Genomic DNA, 18,535 nt, shown 5'->3' with positions numbered 1-18,535 from the left:
CGAGGCATAGGCTACTTTTGATTATGAAGATGGAGGCCTTTTTCATTCAAATTAAACAAAAGTTCAAGGAAAAGGAGTATAGGGAAAAGTCAACAAGGGGAATGTCCTTGGGGACAATGTCTAATATTGTAGTGGACAGAGATGAGGAGAACGTTGGTGTGGCTGTGGGCTGTGTGCATCACGCTATTTAGGCTTGATGCCATTTTTTTACTTTCATTTATTTGTCATATTTATTCTCATTTGTTTTTTCATTATTTTTATTGTAGGCCTATTTAAAGAATCTAAACCAGTTCCTATTTTCCCTACTTTTGATATTACCCTAATAAAGTTAAGACACTTTAGTGAAGGCTTGGTGTCGTATGGCTATTATTAGGCTTAGCTACTGCAGGCCTATGAAGGCAGTGCTCATACTGACTCCGACAGTTGAACTTGAAGTGAGGAAGAATGTTTTAGGCCTATGTAAAGTTACTTCTTTAATCGAACAACATAAAAAAATATTCAGAACATTTTAGAATTAGTCTCCTTGTGTACGCCTATATCTGTAGAATAGCCTATCTGACAAAGATAAAGAAATTAATGTCAGTGTCGGGAACAGTGGATGCCTAGACCTTTTGGCCTACAGTATATGCATGCAATAACCTAATGCATTTAGCGCTCAAAATCTCCAACAGCTGAACTGTGAGGTGGACAGTGTTTTTTAGGAAAGTACAAACAAATGAACAATAACATTTTGAATATGCTACACATCGAAACGCAACAACAAAAAATTGTACTTGTTTTTTACGGGCAGTATTTAAGGACACGTAACTGTGGTTCAGTTGGCCAATATGGCAGCAACCAGTCAGATTTCTTTCTACTCTTGGATCTGCACGGGTCTATTCTTTCACAAGCATTTTCGGAAAGGGTCTGACTCTCCTTTAGTCCATATGGAAAGGGTCTCTGTTAAATATGTATTCATGCATAGCGGGTCAAGTGAGAAAGACAAGGATCCATTTCAAATTGTGTTCAACTTTTTGGACCCGTGAAGACCTCTAGTGGGAGCCAGGCTTATCCTGGCCAGAGCCAATGCCACCTACATGACTAACCAGGCCTAAACAGGTCCTGCAAACCCCGTCAAAAACTATTCCAGGACTAAATACACTGAGGTGAATACAAAAAAACATATACACTGAATAAAAAAAACAAACGCAACATGTAAAGTGTTGGTTTCATGAGCAGAAATAGAAGATCCCAGAAATGTTCCATACACAAAAGCTTTTTTCTCTCCAAAATGTGTTTACATCCCTGTTAGATTAGCATTTCTCCTTTGCAAGGTAATCTATCCACCTGACAGGTGTGGTATATCAAGAAGCTGATTAAACAGCATGATAATTACACAGGTGCACATTGTGCTGGGGACAATATTTACCAAATAAGCAAAAGTAAAAAATAATGAAAAGTAACACAATAAAATAACAATCACGAGGCTATATACAGGGGGTCCTGGTACCGAGTCAGTGTGCGGGTGTACAGGTAAGTCAAGGTAATTTGTACATGTAGGTAGGGGTCAAGTGACTATGCATAGATAATAAACAGCGAGTAGCAGCAGTGTACAAAACAAATGAAAGGGGGGTGTCCATATAAATAATCCAGTGGCCATTTGATGAATTGTTCAGTAGTCTTATGTCTTGGGGATAGAAGCTGATAAGGAGCCTTTTGGTCCCAGGCTTGTTCCTCCGGAACCACTTGCCGTGCGGCAGCAGAGATAAAAAGTATTTGACTTGGGTGACTGAAGTCTCTGACAATTTTTTCTGGGCTTTCCTCTGACACCGCCTATTATATAGGTCCTGGATGGCAGGATGCTTGGCCCCAGTGATGTACTGGGCAGTACGCACAGCCCTCTGTAGCGGCTTGTAGTCAGATGCAGAGCAGTTGCCATACCAGGCGGTGATACAACCGGTTAGGCTGCTCTCGATGGTGCAGCTGTATAACCTTTTGATGATCTGTGCACCCATGCCAAATCTTTTCAGTCTCCTGAGGGGGAAAATGTGTTGTTGTGCCATCTTCACGACTGTCTTGGTGTGTTTGGAACACGATAGTTTGTTGGTGATGTGGACAACAAGGAACTCTCGACCGCTCCACTACAGCCCTGTCGATGAGAATAGTGGCCTGTTCGGCCCGCCTTTTCCTGTGTTCCACGATCAGCTCCTTTGTCTTGCTCACATTGAGGGAGAGGTTGTTATCCTGGCATCACACTGCCATGTCTCTGACCTCCTCCCTATAGGCTGTCTCATTGTTGTCGGTGATCAGGCCAACCACGGTTTTGTCGTCAGCAAAAGTAATGATGGTGTTGGAGTCGTGTTTGGTCACCCAGTCCTGGGTGAACAGGGAGAACAGGAGGGGACTAATTACACACCCCTGAGGGGCCCCAGTGTTGAGGATAAGCGTGGCAGACATGTTGTTGCCTACCTTTACCACCTGGGGGCGGCCAGTTCAGGATCCAGTTGCAGAGGGAGGTGTTTAGTCCCAGGATCCTTAGCTTAGTGATGAGCTTCATGGGCACTATGGTGTTTGGAACCATTTGGACATAGATTTGTCTTATGTTTTGCAAAGTTCTTCATAAGGCCTATGTTTTGTCCATTTGCCATATATGATCATAGGAAGTTGGGTTCCGAACCCAAAAGCCACAGAACCATGTCCAAATGGTATATATAAGTATTGAAACTACTAAATCAAGATATTAAGTCCATTTGCAATACATGATCATAGGAAGTTGGCTTCCGAACCCAAAAGTCAGTGAAATGGAATGTAACCTCAGCTAAAAAAGAAACGTGCCTTTTTCAGGACCCTGTCTTTCAATGATAATTCCTAAAAATCCAATTAAATTCAAAGATTATCGTCGAAGGAATGAGCGTTACACCAAGGCCTGTACTCGGCGGAATCAATTTGGAGGTGGAGGGTCCATCATGCGACCTTAATTAGTGCTGGAAGTTCACTTTTTGGTGGCGTTGCTACGAGGTCCATGAAAGAGCTATCGAACAAACGTATAGGGTCCATCTATATGGGCAGAGGTGGTTTCAATGCACCTAGTCTTGTATTTCTGGAACTTTTCTTAAAACCTCTTTATCCTACCCCCTCCTTTTTCGAACATTCTGTTAAAAATCGCGCAACTTTTCAGCGTCCTGCTACTCATGCCAGGAATATAGTATATGCATATGATTAGTATGTGTGGATAGAAAACACTCTGAAGTTTCTAAAACTGGTTAAATCACAGCTGTGACTATAACAGAGCGTGTGTTTCATCGAAAAGCGCAAGAAAAACTGCTCACTGAAATTTGAAAAAAGTATCCATGCGCCTCTTTCATGGATTATTTAAAAGGAAACCAAATTTAATATGTAAACGGATGCAATTCATACAGCTTCCACACGATGTCGCCAAAAACGTCATTTTCATTGACGAAAATCCATTGAGAAATTACGAATAGATCATTGATTCCATCCAGCCTACCTCGCCCAGTGATCAATTTGATCGCTTATTAACGTTTACAAATACCTAAAGTTGGGTTATAAAAGTAGGTTGAAGTTTTTTGTCAAAGTTTTTTGTCAAAGAATATAGGCAACTTATATCATTTTTAAACATGACGTTGCGTGTTGGAAGATAGCTTTTTTCGTGATGCAGACAGGCCATACAAATGGATATTTTGGGCATTCATGGACGGATTTAATCGGGAAAAAGACCAATTTGTGATGTTTATGGGACATATAGGAGTGCCAACAAAGAATATCATCAAAGGTAATAAATGTTTTATATTTTATTTCTGAGTTTTGGGTAGCGCCGGCTACCGCAAAATCTGTTGTTTACGTGTCGTGCTGGTATTTTGGGGGGTGCATGCTATCAGATAATAGCTTCTCATGCTTTCGCCGAAAAGCATTTTAAAAATCTGACTTGTTGGCTAGATTCACAACGAGTGTAGCTTTAATTCAATACCCTACATGTCTATTTTAATGAACGTTTGAGTTTTAACGAGTACATTTAGCATTTAGCATAGCGCATTTGCATTTCCAGGTGCCTACTTGAGACGCAGACGTCTCAAGTAGGACCAAGAAGTTAATGTTGTCATTTTCATGATGTTAAAATTGTATTGAAGATATGGATTGCAAATGGACGAGGACGATTCTCGGCCTGAGAACCTTCTAGAGCTACATAACTCATCGTCCACTACCGACTTAAGTTCTAGAACAGGTTTATAAAGTTTCAGAGTTCTAGGTCTGACGCTTCTTTGATGGTTCGAATTCCTGTAAATATTGCAGGCTGTAAGTCCCACACTGTCACTCCATATTGGCCTAGTTAACGGATTCGCTTTAACCTCTCTGCGCACGGAACCCGCTAGCGGGCTGGAATTCCACAACATACGGTGATCGCTACATAAATAGTCATGTTAAACATTCATGAAAATACAAGTGTCTCACATGTATCGAAAGCCTAGAATCTTGCTAATCCAACTGCGTTGTCAGATTTAAAAAAGGACATACAGCAAAAGAATACGATGCGATTTTCTGAGCTTAGAGCCCCATTAAAAAATATAATTTTAACCAGCACAGGCGTAACATAATCACAAACTGCATTAAAATAAATCGTTTACCTTTGGCGATCTTCGTCTGTTTGCAATTCCAATGCTCATTGTTACACAATGAATGATCTTTAGTTTGATAATAATCTGTTTTTATATCCTAACACAAAACATTTTGTGAACCGCTTGTGTCGTGAATTCCGTCTCATTCCATTTTCGCCGACACATTCCAGGTAAATAACCCACATAGAACGTGACTTTTCCAGTCACGTTTGGTTTCACTGCAATCTTCTGGTTTGTTTGTAACACAATCAAACATGATGGGTCATTTCGCGGGACGTATTGACTGAAAGAAACCGATTTGAAGACAACAAGTCATGACATCATTGTGCACCAATGATTTGCCCGCTGTTTCGATGATTGACTATCTTTTAACCTAATGACCACTGATCGTCTTGAAATCTAGCTGGGTAGATAGCCAATGAGCTGAGCTAAACGGCAATACGCCATGTTTATGTGTTGCAAGACCAACCCATGTAGGAAGCTCCAGCGTAAAGTGAGTCATTCACTATTGAATACATATTACGCGCTGCATTGTTTGGTGAACGCGCAGATTCAGCTGTTTATATATCAATCATAATGGCGACTAAGTCACAGAAAGCTATATCTAAGTCTAGATATACAGATGTACACACCATTTTAGAATAAATTGATTGGGAAGATGAGACAGAAATTGTTGTAGGACGATTCATTTAGCGATTGTGGAGGAATATTTTGTGAACGGGAGAGGACATAGTTTTGGACTGGTAAGTTCTTATCATGCTAATGCCCTTGTTTGAAATTAATAATATAAAATATAATTTTTGATTTTTATTTTATTTTAGAAGCAATGTATAAACATGTAATGTCATGAAATGTGAAATGTGTGTGTCTGCCGCCCCACCCCAACCCACATGAAATAGCCTATTTGAGGCTGTTGAGGAGAGGGCAGGACCACATCAATGGCCAAAGTGAAATGGAGACAGTAGATACAGCTGGTCTGTTGTAATATAAAAGAGACAGTAGATCTAGCAGGTCATAATAATATATTCAACCTTATGTTCCCTGTACTCTCTCTATATGTCTGTTTATTATACCTGTTGATACAGGGCTCATATGTGAAACTATTCTAACTGAACATTTTCTTTCACAGTGACACTGACTCCGAATGGGAGTCTTATCCGGTGTCCTGTGTGAATTTAAGTATGCTCTCTCTAATTCTCTCTTTCTCTCTCCCGGAGGACCTGAGCCCTAGGACCATGCGTCAGGACTACCTGGCATGATGACTCCTTGCTGTCCCCAGTCCACCTGGCCTTGCCGCTGTTCCAGTTTCAATTGTTCTGCCTGCGGCTATGGAACCCTAAACTGTTCATTTTTACTCTTGAGGTACTGTCCTGTTGCACCCTCTACAACCACTGTGATCTCCACCCGGCACAGCCAGAAGAGGACTGGCCACCCCTCATAGCCTGGTTCCTCTCTAGGTTTTTTCCTAGGTTTTTGCCTTTCTAGGGAGTTTTCCCTAGCCACCGTGCTTCTACACCTGCATTGCTTGCTGTTTGGGGTTTTAGGCTGGGGCTATACAAATAGATTGGATTTGATAGAGGACTGAGGGTCTTCCAAATATTGAAAGTGTGTAAATAGTTACCCATGTTATTTTGTAAATGTATATATATATATTTTTTCATACATTTTCTAATCAATAATAATAATAAAACAAATAGTTTTTTTTTTTGGGGGGGGGGGTGTTAGAATACCATTTTGGTATTTTGTATCTCGTTATTTGTTTCAAAATGTATACCTTCACCAATTTGGCCACATGGGTACATTTGGGCTACTTGTGTGGGACACCTGGGTGACTTCATGACAAATGTCATCTAGCACACTCATTTTGGAAGGTATCATTCTGAAACTTGGCACAAGTACTGTTGCCCTCTTATATTTTTCACTAAAATTGTCCCCATCCTCCTATCTGAATGTTTGTTTTATCTTGTTCACTTTAAAGATGATGATATAAAAATAAAAAACGTATGGTTTTTTTCATTGTTTTATCTAAACCAGATCTATTGTGTTATATTCTCCTACATTCAATTCACATGTACACAAACTTCAGAGTGTTTTATTTCAAATGGTACCAATAATATGCATATCCTTGGTTCTGTGCCTGAGCTACAGGCTGTTAGATTTGGGTATGTCTTCATGCGGAAATTGCACAAAGTAGGGGGGGAGCTGTAAGAGGTTTCAAACAATCTCTTTCTCTGAGCAATAATTTCCTATTTATTTTAGCATATAATGTAGCATTATACGTTATAGAATAATACTAATATTGTAATAATATTACAAATAATACAGTATTTGTTTAATTTATTTTATACAGCCTTTTTTGCTCATCTTTATCAACGGTGCCCAATAATTTGGGAGATGAATATATATATATATATATAAATACACACCAAGGTTATTATAGCAGCGTTTCCCAAATCATGTGGCTTGATTTGAAAATGGGGTCATGAGACATTTTTATAAAACTGCACTTGGTTTTCATTGAACCGGGGTTAAGTCAGTAACCTCCAGTATCCGCGAAATGAGGTTGAAATAAACCAAGTGGTTTCTGTTTTCTTCCTACAAATGTGGCACTATAATTTGAACCGTTTAAACTACAAAATAATTTGAACCTTTTAAACTCTTCTTTTTCTCTCTACAATGCACACAAGCCTCATTAGAACAGATGACAAGAGCAGGCACTAAATCAGACTGGGGGGAAGAACATCACTAGCTAGGTTTCCATCCAATTGGTGACTGATTTTCAGGCAAAAATGTAAAAATCAGCATTTCCATCATATTAACTTGTTGCAGATAAAAGGCTATGCGTGATGAAGTAGTGTACATCTTGCGGTTAAATAAATGTGTTTCCATCACATTTTCAGTATAGCGCGTGTATAGCGAGTGTGTCCACTCTGGTATTGGTACGTGCGCTCTAGCCAAGAGCATGTGAACATAGCCTACATGATGAGATTATTATGGACAAACATTTAAAAAAATTATACAACTTTTCAAACTGCAGCCAAGCATCGATTATCATGTCACCAGAATAAGACCCTCAATATTTATTGGAAAGGAGCATCAAGCTCATATTGCACTTTCACCACCCTGTGAAGTTGGTCATAACTTGTTTTATCTGTAGCCTAATAAACTGGATGCTTTACTGATGAGTTGTAGTGGGATGACCACACACCATAGCATAGTGACTCCAAGTCTACTTTCCATATCATGGTTATTATATCCATATTTGCATATAAAAGCTTTTCCACCAACATTTGTCACATAATTTATTATAACAACAGACAAAGATTCTACCTTTTCTAGTGCGTTGTTTGGTCGACATTTATATATTTCCATCAGAACAGGCGTGTCATGACAGTTTTTCTCCGATGTGCTTTACTCGCATAACAAGGTTGGATGGAAACCTGGTTACTGAATTACTGTCTGATGATCTTCTGATTTTTTTAAATAGACTATCGTAGCCCCAATTAAAAAAGTAAACATTGCCGTGTAGTACATAACTTTTTTTAATATGGTGGAGTCATATTTTTTAAAATAATTATCTAAACGGGGTCGTGGGCCAAAAGTTTGGCCCGCAACAAAGATTTTCTTAGATTTCAATTTCTATTTTAAATTCAATGTTGTTTCAGTTAGTTTCTAGAGCTATTTCGTTCATTTGAATTTAGTTTTAGTTGTATAAAAATGTATTTTGTTTTTATATTACTTCATTTTAGTTTTAGTGTTATGGAAAGAAAGCATGCGTGGGAGACTAGGATCCATTTGTGTTGTGTCTGTCACGGCATTCATCGGAAGAAGAAGAGGAATCGTCAGACCAAAATGCAGCGGGGTACGTGTTCATCTTTAATATACTGAACTGAACACTAAATACAAAATAGAAATACAAAACCTAGACATAGAAACATAGAATGACCACCCATATCACACCCTGACCAAACAAAAAAAAGAGACATACAAAGCAATCTGCGGTCAGGGCGTGACAGTGTATTTACTGTATAACGATATTTTGGAGGTTATTTATTTTACAAAAAAACTAAAGTGAGCGATAGAAATCTGAATAAAGGACAAAACATTTATTTCTGTTTTTAGAGGGAGAGAAACGCTGGGCCAATTGTACGCCGCCCTATGGGACTCCCAATCATGGTCGGATGTGATTCATAATTATACTTTTTGTGGTATTATTTGTTTTGTCTTTTCTGGTGGATTAAACTGAAGTTGCAACCAATTACTGCCGGTTGTGATACAGCCAACCTAACTTAGAAATATATTTGACGACAGAATTCTCCCCCTACCCTCCTAGGCAAGTCTATTGTCCAGCTACCTGCTAATAGCCATAATGGCGCTGTAAAACGTGACCGTGTGTGTTTGAGAGTATTTTCCAATAAGCAACAATTTGTTGACCCTCATTAGAGGGTAAACATTAGAACTTTGTTCCAATTGAATTTTGTTCCAATAGAACTTTGTTCCAATATTTATGTAATTCAGTGATAGATTTTTTCCCATAGAAATTCATTATGGATCCATAACTACATGGATGAGCCTGGTCCCATGAGCCTGGTCCGTCTTCTGTGCGCAGCTCTGCGACCCATCCCATGCCCCCTGTCCTCATGCCTTGAACCTTGCATGCTTTCAGTGGATACAGCTGGAGAACTGCAAGGCAATCCCATTGTGCTCTACTCGGGAGCCATGACCAATATGACCAATATATATTGTCCTGCTAATAACAGGGTTAAGAGTTTATCTGTGAGAATGTCCAAGGTGGTTTTATATCATTCTAAAGTAATAATAATAATAATAATAATCGCTTTGTTTAAAAACAAAAAAAAAACATTTTCAAAAAATGTTAAAAGAGCGAGAATTTCCATTCTTGAACATGGGGTGAGAAATTGTTCACTAATTTGCAAATAAAGCCAGTTTGTTATTTAGAATTATTTATGCAGTGTCTTAGACCGTTGCGCCACTCAGGCACTGTAAAAAGTGAGTGTAATAGTGAAATCGTTCACAATTATCCGTTTCTATTTAGGTTTATGTCGCCCATTCATTGTCAGTTAGAGACGCAGTAGGACCCAAAAGTATAATCAGTGCTCTAACTCCCCCTTGTGCTGTTCTGGAGCAATGAAGTGGTGATGCAGTGCACCATACTAAACCACAAATTACCTCGTTAAGTACCGCAGCATAATCGCAAAACTTTTATTGGAGCAAGCACTGTATATAATTTTATGGGGGGGGGGGTGTGTCACTTCTTGCCACTACGGGGCAATAATACATAAGGTGATGGGTCAGATCATAGGTTAGGTTTAAAACCTTTAGTGACTCCCCATGCCGGGTCCGGGAGCGTAATCATCTACACTAATTAGCATAACGCAACGGACATAAATATTACTAGAAAATATTCCTATTCATGAAAATCACAAGTGAAATATACTGAGACACAGCTTAGCCTTTTGTTAATCACCCTGTCATCTCAGATTTTCAAAATATGCTTTACAGCCAAAGCTAGACAAGCATTTGTGTAAGTTTATCGATAGTCTAGCATAGCATTTTGTCCAGCTAGCAGCAGGTAACTTGGTCACAGAAATCAGAAAAGCAATCTAATTAAATTGTTTACCTTTGATGAGCTTCGGATGTTTTCACTCACGAGACTCCCAGTTAGATTGCCAATGTTCATTTTTTCCCAACATTTTATTTTTGTAGGCAAAATAGCTCCGTTTGTTCTACACGTTTGGCTGAGAAATCGACCGGAAATTACGGTCACGAAAACGCCGAAAAATATTCCAAATTAGCTCCATAATATCGATAGAAACATGGCAAACATTGTTTATAATCAATCTTCAAGGTGTTTTTCAAATATCTATTCGATAATATATCCACCGGGACAATTGGTTTTTCAGTAGGACCGATTGGAAAAATGTCTACCTCTGTATTTTACGCGAGAATCACTCTGAGAGCCATCAGGTGACCACTTACACAATGTAGCCGCTTACGGGTATTCTTCAACATAAATGCGTAAAACTACATCACAACACCTTGGGGAATACGTAGAAAAAGTAATCTGGTTGATAGCCCATTCACTGCTCAATAGGGACGCATTGGAACACAGCGCTTTCAAAACATGAGGCACTTCCGGATTTCATTTTTCTCAGGCTTTCGCCTGCATATCAGTTCTGTTATACTCACAGACAATATTTTTACAGTTTTGGAAACTTTAGAGTGTTTTCTATCCTAAGCCGTCAATTATATGCATATTCTAGCATCTTGTCCTGACAAAATATCCCGTTTACTATGGGAACATTATTTTTCCAAAAATGAAAATACTGCCCCCTAGTCACAAAAGGTTAAATTATGAGGTCAATATCAATGTGACTTGAATTTAAAAGGAATAGCACAGAGACTGGTGCACAAAGTATTGTTTACTAGTGATGTTATCTTCGATACCGGAGCTCCGAGGCATGTCGAAATTGCTAAGCACTTTACTTCGAAGTGCCAATGCCTTTATTACTTTATCAGAGCACGTGATCCATGGCGGCCGAAGCTTTGTTTTGTCAAACAACCATCTGATTGGTTTGGTATAAGATAAAAAGGCTACCCTGGCTGTTCTAAAACAAATTGACCAGTTGGTGGCCCTAGTGTACAATGTGTTGATCAAAGCCTTGAGTAATGAACCTGTTTGACACAATTAGGTGGAAATGCTCAATGCTTCAGGAAGCTTCATTTCCCCATCACTAGCGTTTACACCAATCCAATGCGTTCTAACTTTAGTAGTACATGTAAGAAGAATCAAGTTAGCTACTTAGATGTCTTCCGTGTTAGCTACTGATAGTGATGCACAAAGTAGGCCTATTTGAAACATCACCATCTCCTGGCAGCATTTACCTGCCAGATTCGATAACTTGAATGCTCTTGAAAACCCAGTTTAACCCCCCCCCCCGATTTGATTGTTGCTTAGAAGTTTAGAAAGAATATAATTCATGATGTTTTTTTGTTTAATTTTAGTTCGTTTTGGAGTCAAAAATATTTTCAGTATAGTTATAGTTTGTTAATCATTTTATTTCAGTTTACTGGCGTAGCACCCTGTATTATCGACATATTCAACAGCGTTTAAGAAATATATTACCTTCAACAGTGTTATTTTGTAATCAAGTCATCAATGTTTTGTGATTATTGGTGTCGTAAAAATGTTAGCTAATGGGTTAGCAATTATCATGTTTGACATTTCAGTGGAAATACTGCCATCAGCTTTTGATAAACGGTTTCGACAAAAAATACTATCACCATAAGTATTATCACCATACTGTCCTACCATACTATTTTGTTCAATTACAAGCTATATCCGTTTAATTTTGTTCAAAAAAGAGACGCCAACCTCGTATCTGAAGTGTTTACCAGATAGTTGACTAGTTGACTAGTTGGCTAGCCTTCCAGTAGCCCGGGGGGCGCCCTCCTGTAGACTCTTAGAAATGGTTCTTCACCATTTGTTGTAACCAAATAATGTCTCGTTTTTTCTACAGATTAATCTTATGTTTTGAGAAAGTAGATAACAGTTTAAAAGGAACATATAAATGAGTATGAATAATTTAGGTAAAAAGTTGGATATTAAATGATGTTTGGTCTGTCGCGCAGTCAAATGTTATAATATACAGCATGTCCCACAATGTGTGTATATAACTATTTTTTAAACTCTCAAAACCTAACTTAACTTATATAAACTGCAATGAAAATCGGTGAACATCTAGCTAGAAGGCTTAGTTGCAAAATGTACCGTTATTTTCTAGTCAATTTAAATGTTGAGATCGAGGTGATTTAATCCTCCAACCACTAGAGTGTCCGAAGTGAGTGGGTGTCCGATGTTGGGGGAAAATTAGCTATGTTTTTTAAGGATTAGTTTCAGTTTTAGTTAACTATAATAACCTTGACACACACACACAGTTCAGATGACAACATTTTACCCCATTGTCAGAGCTTCCCCGAAAACACTTTAACAATAACAAAAGGGCCAATCTCACTTTATTGAAAATGATAGAAGATAAGAAAGGAGAAACCCTGAGAAGAGAAGGTTGGACTTTGGCAGGAAAACATTTAAAAAAATGACAAACACACACGGCTATGTATACTTGTCATGATGCCTGGGCTTGATTGTTTGATGTTCAGTTCATGCAGATGCCAGTGGCCCTTTTAGACAACCTCGAGTCACCAATGTTTTGAGAGAGAGTTAAAAAAAATGTATCTTAGTTTGGAGAATTTCAAGTCTGAACCAAATTCTAGGTAAAGTATTAGAATCTAACTTCCAGAATGTACCTTTTATTGTATCATTGTATCACCTATATTGTTCATTGTTAGTAGAAATGATTGTTCTCCATATCCATGGATTACTTTCAGGGTAAGTGGGAAAATAAAGGTAAATTTTTTATATAGATATTGTGACAGTCACTGTCTAACTATATACAGTTTATTATGTTAAATTTAATTATATGAATTCAGTTGTAAATATAATTTATTGGTTTACATTGTATCGAATAATACGAAATATCATCACAACTGATTCAATAAATGTATCCCTCTATGAGTTTAATAATTTCATATGCATTAGAATAATTGTGACAGATGCTCCAAAAATCTCACCATGTGTACTTTAATCTATGCAGGAATTTGATAAGCCATGATTAGAGTCCGGGAGTGTGTATATATAGGACTAAATCATAAGACTGTGACAGAAATGTGATAATGATGTTAGTGAAATTGTGCTAATCACCTGAGCAGAAATGTTCCATTTACCCAGTGGACAGAGAATGCAGAAGTACTCCTGAGGTCCTGAGCATGAACAATGAAATAGGTAAACGCTTAATAAAAACAGAACAGAATATAATCAAAAGAGTAAAGTAGGAAAGCGCCCCATAAATCATAGAAGATTTCAAGCCTCCTAATGAGGAAATTAATTTGCGTGTGTGTATGTGTGTATCACGACTCAGGATAAGACCCAGATGCAGACAGTTTGAATAACAGACATGTATTATAAAACAGGGGGCAGGCAAATGACAGGACAAGGGCAGGCAGAATTCAGTAGTCCAGGGCAGAGTCCGAAAGGTACAGAGTGGCAGGCAGGGTCAGGGCAGGCAAAGGTCAGTAATCCAAGGCAGTGTCAAAAGGTACAGAACGGCAAGCAGGCTCAGAGTCAGGGCAGGTAGAATGATCAAAACCGGTATAACTAGAAAACAGGGGCTCAAGAAAACAGGTTTACGAAAAACACGCTGGTAGGCTTGACGAGAGAAGACGAACTGCCAACAGACACACGGAGAACACAGGTATAAATGCACAGGGGATAATGGGGAAGATGGGCGACACCTGGAGGGTGGTGGAAACAAGCACAAAGACAGGTGAAACAGATCGGGGTGTGACAGTATCTTAGTGGGTATCTGTGCAGTATAAATTAATTTAATGTCCAGTGTGAGGATTGAAGTGAATATAGATTAAATTGTACACAGTAAAATCGCAAGAGTTAATTCAATTCCTATGGGATCCAATGTAACACTATTTTGGGGTTTATATGGTCCCATTTTGTGTTAAAAAATACTTTGGTCATGATGTTATTTTTTCAGTTAAAATGGCACTAAATTGATTAAATATCCAACTCTGAGAGTGGCTTAAATCAAACTCCAATTGCCATTTTACTATTTTCAGTGTTGTTTTTAATTAACTCCCTTGCCAAATTACACATGTGTTGTTTTGAAATAACAATCAACTACAGCAGAGTACATTTCGCTTTCAGTTTACTTATTTTGTGTTATAAGGGTGTAAACATTGGATTGCAATGTGAAATCCAATCTCTGTTGGAAGCCAATTTGCAGGAATCTAGTGCATTAAGAATGTATTCAGACGCCTTGAATTTTTCCACATTTTGTTACAGCCTTATTCTAAAATATATATAAAAACAATTGTATCCTCAAGCTACACACAATACTCCAAAATGACAAAGCAAAAACAATTTTTGTTGCACATTCATAAAAAAAATACAACACAAGTATTCAAACCCTTTACTCAGTATTTTGTTGAAGCTCCTTGCCTTGAGGAGCTTTGAGTCTTCTTGGGTATGACGCTAAAAGCTTGGCACACCTGTATTTGGAGAGGGTAGTTTCTCTCATTCTTCTCTGCATATCCTCTCAAACTCTGTCAGGTTGGATGGGGAGCGTCGCTGCACAGCTATTTTCAGGTCTGGACTTCGGCTGGGCCACACAAGGACCTTCAGAGACTTGTCCCGAAGCCACTCCTGTGTTGTCTTGGCTGTGTGCTTACAGTCATTGGATGTGGATCAAGGATGTGTCTTTACTTTGCTTTGTTTTTCCCCTCAATCCTGACAAGTCTCCCAGTCCCTGCCGTTGAAAAACATCCACACAGAATGATGCTGCCTCCACCATGCTTCACCGTAGGGATGGTGCCAGGTTTCTTCCAGGCCAAAGAGTTCAATTTTGGTTTCATCAGACCAGAGAATCTTATTTCTCATGGTCTGAGAGTTCTTTAGGTGCGTTTTGGCAAGCTCCAAGCGGGCTGACGTGCCTTTTGCAGAGGAGTGGCTTCCGTCTGGCCACTTTACCATAAAGGCCTGATTGATAATGTACTGCAGAGAAGTTTGTCCATCTGGAAGGTTTTCCCATCTCCACAGAGGAACTCTGGAGCTCTGTCAGAGTGTCCATCAGGCTCTTGGTCACCTCTCTGACCAATGCCCTTCTCTCCAGATTGCTCAGTTTGACGTGGCGGCCAACTCTAGGAAGAGTCTTGGTTTTTCCAAACTTCTTCCATTTTATGAATGATGGAGGCCACTGTGTTATTAAGGACTTTCAATGCTGCAGACATTTTTTTGTACCCATCCCCAGATCTGTTCCTCAACACAATCCTGTCTCAGAGCTCTATGGGCAATTCCTTCTACCTCATGGCTTGGGTTTGCTCTGACATGCACTGTCAACTGTGGGACCCTATGTAGACAGTTGTGTGGCTTTCCAAATGTCCAATCAATAGAATTTACCACAGGTGGACAATAGAATCAATGAAAACAAAGGGTTTGACTACTTATTTAAAAATGTGTTTGTTTTTATTTGTAATAAATTTGCAAACATTTCAGAAAATCTGTTTTCACTTTGTCATTATGGGGTATTGTGTGTAGATTCATGCGGAAAAACTCTTGTTGACAGTTGTTTACCTATTTGCCTTTATCTGTCGTTCCAGCTGTGTATTGTTGTCTTGTCACTTGTTTATCTATTTATCATTATCTGTTGGTCCATCTATGTATTGTTGTCTTGACACCTGTATACCTATGTCTCCGCCCATCTTTTTGTTGTAATCAGTTTCATTATAGGTATACAGCAGAGCTTCCCTGACTGTGGTATGCCTGAGGACTCCAAGGGGTAGGAAAAACATATCTGAAATGTGAATTTTACATTTCCAAAAGTTCCTTTCTGCTGTATTCTTTGTAGTAGAGGCCCTGCACTGCTGCTAAGTTGTTGCCGCCAAGCCCAAAAAATATGGAACATGGAGAAAACATTTTTGCCGCCGCACTTTGAAGATGCTAGAGCTGTCCACATTTCCTTTCCGCAGCCAACAAGATGAGTAACGAACAGCAAAATCATAGCTGTAACGATCCTCTTCGTCTGATGAAGAGTAGTCAAGATCGGACCAAAATGCAGCGTGGTTAGTGTCCATGTTAATATTTATTTGAACTCAGAACACTAAGACAAAATAACAAAAATAGACCAACACGAAACAGTTCTGTCTGGTGCAGAGACAGAAAACAACTACCCACAAACACAGGTGGGTACAGGCTACCTAAGTATGGTTCTCAATCAGAGACAACGATTGACCGCTGTCTCTGATTGGGAACCATACCCGGCCAAACACATAGAAATACAACACACAGAACAAAACATAGAATGAAAAACATAGAATACTCACGCCCTGACAAAACCAAAATAGAGACATAAAAATTGAACTAATGTCAAGAAGTGACAATAGCACTATTCTGCTGGTCAGCTTGTCGCATTCTATGCGAGAAATTGTCCCACTTTAAATTATGTTCAGCTTAAATTATGTTCAGTTTATAAAGGCTTCGAGTTTAGGGGCACAACAAGTTGTACGTTTAGTGTTCTAGGTGGGGGGGAACTACCGGTCATTAGTTTAGCGTTATGGAGGAAGGTTGGGGGGGGTACTACCAGTCATTAGTTTATTGTTCTGGGTGATGGGTACTGTCAGTCATTAGTTTAGTGTTCTAGGTGAGGTAACAACTAGTCTTTATTTTAGTGTTCTAGGTTGGGGGTACTCCCAGTCATTAGTTTAGTGTTCTTATTGGGGGGCACTACCTGTCATTAGTTTAGTGTCTTGTTTCGGGGGCACTACCTGTCAATTGTTTAGTGTTCCAGTTGGGTGGAACAGACCTCAAGTACGCCTCCACAGTCCAGTACATCCTGTTCTTCCTCCCCGCACTCGCCCTGAGGTGCGTGTCACCAGCCCAGTACCACCAGTGCCAACACCACGCACCAGGCTTCCTGGGCGCCTTCAGAGCCCAGTACGCTATGTTCCTGCTCCTTGCACTCGCCTACAGTACGCCTCGGCAGTCCAGTGTGTCCGGTGACAGTACCCAGTCCAGAGCGTTCTGGGACAGTACCCAGTCCAGAGCGTCCGGCGACAGTACACAGTCCAGAGCGTCCGGCGACAGTACACAGTCCAGAGCGTCCGGCAACAGTACACAGACCGTAACCTCCAACGACGGACAGCCTGGTCCCCAGTCAAGAACATCCGCCGATGATCCACGCAGCGAGGGTCCCCAGCCCGGGGCCTACGACGAGGATCCGCAGTCCAGAGCCTCCGACGATGATCCACGGCTCTGTGCTACAAGAGCGGACTCAGAGTAAAGAAGGGGTGCGGTGTCCAGAACCAGAGCTGCCACCGAGGTTAGATGCCCACCCAGACCCTCCCATATAGGTTTAGGTTTGCGGCCGGGAGTCCGCACCTTTGAGGGGGGTACTGTCACGCCCTGACCTTAGTTATCTTTGTTTTCTTTATTATTTTGGTTAGGTCAGGGTGTGACGAGGGTGGTATGTGTGTTTTTGTCTAGTCTAGGTTTTTTTGTATATCACTGGGGTTTTGGTATTTTCTAGGTAAATGTAGGTCTATGGTGGCCTGAATTGGTTCCCAATCAGAGACAGCTGTTTATTGTTGTCTTTGATAGGGGATCCTATTTAGGTTGCCATTTTCCATTTCGGTTTTGTGGGTTATTGTCTATGTGTAGTTGCCTGTATGCACTCTTTATTATTAGCGGCACATTCATTTTGTTAGTTTGTTTAGTGTTCTTCGTAAATAAAGAAGAATGTTTTCAAATCGTGCTGCGCCTTGGTCTCATCGTTACGACGAGCGTGACACAGTTTTTAGTTTAGTTTTCGAGTTGAGGGGCACTACCATCTCTTAGTTTAGAGATCTAGGTGGGGGGCGCTACCATACATGAAGGGAACATTTTGACATTTGCCGTATGGTCGGTGTGAAAGTCCATATTGCAAATGTACAGTCCCTTACTAGACGTCCGCAAACTTTTCTAAAATTTGCGGACGGCGGTGGGCCATGCACGGGGGTCGGATCTTCAGGGAAGTCTCTCGGATATTTGGTTTCCGTTTTATAACATTTTAAAATTTTGGTCATTTTTCTGCTGTCCCGGTTAATCCCACCAGAGGGTGAATGGAATCATATTGCAAATGTACAAAATATCACAAATCACGACGTGGCATTTTCTCCTAAACGGAAAAGACTTCGAAGACGAAACTTGGTGAGCATAGGTTTACTATAATGGGCAGTTGGCCTCGAACAAGATGACGTCGAGGCCTCAACGCTTTTTGAGTTATTGACATTTTTCTGTG

The sequence above is a fragment of the Oncorhynchus clarkii genome, chromosome 28, assembly GCF_045791955.1.
Source record: "Oncorhynchus clarkii lewisi isolate Uvic-CL-2024 chromosome 28, UVic_Ocla_1.0, whole genome shotgun sequence".
Classification (NCBI taxonomy): Eukaryota; Metazoa; Chordata; class Actinopteri; order Salmoniformes; family Salmonidae; genus Oncorhynchus; species Oncorhynchus clarkii.
The sequence above is the reverse complement of the archived record's forward strand: the minus strand, read 5'-3'. Positions refer to the sequence as shown.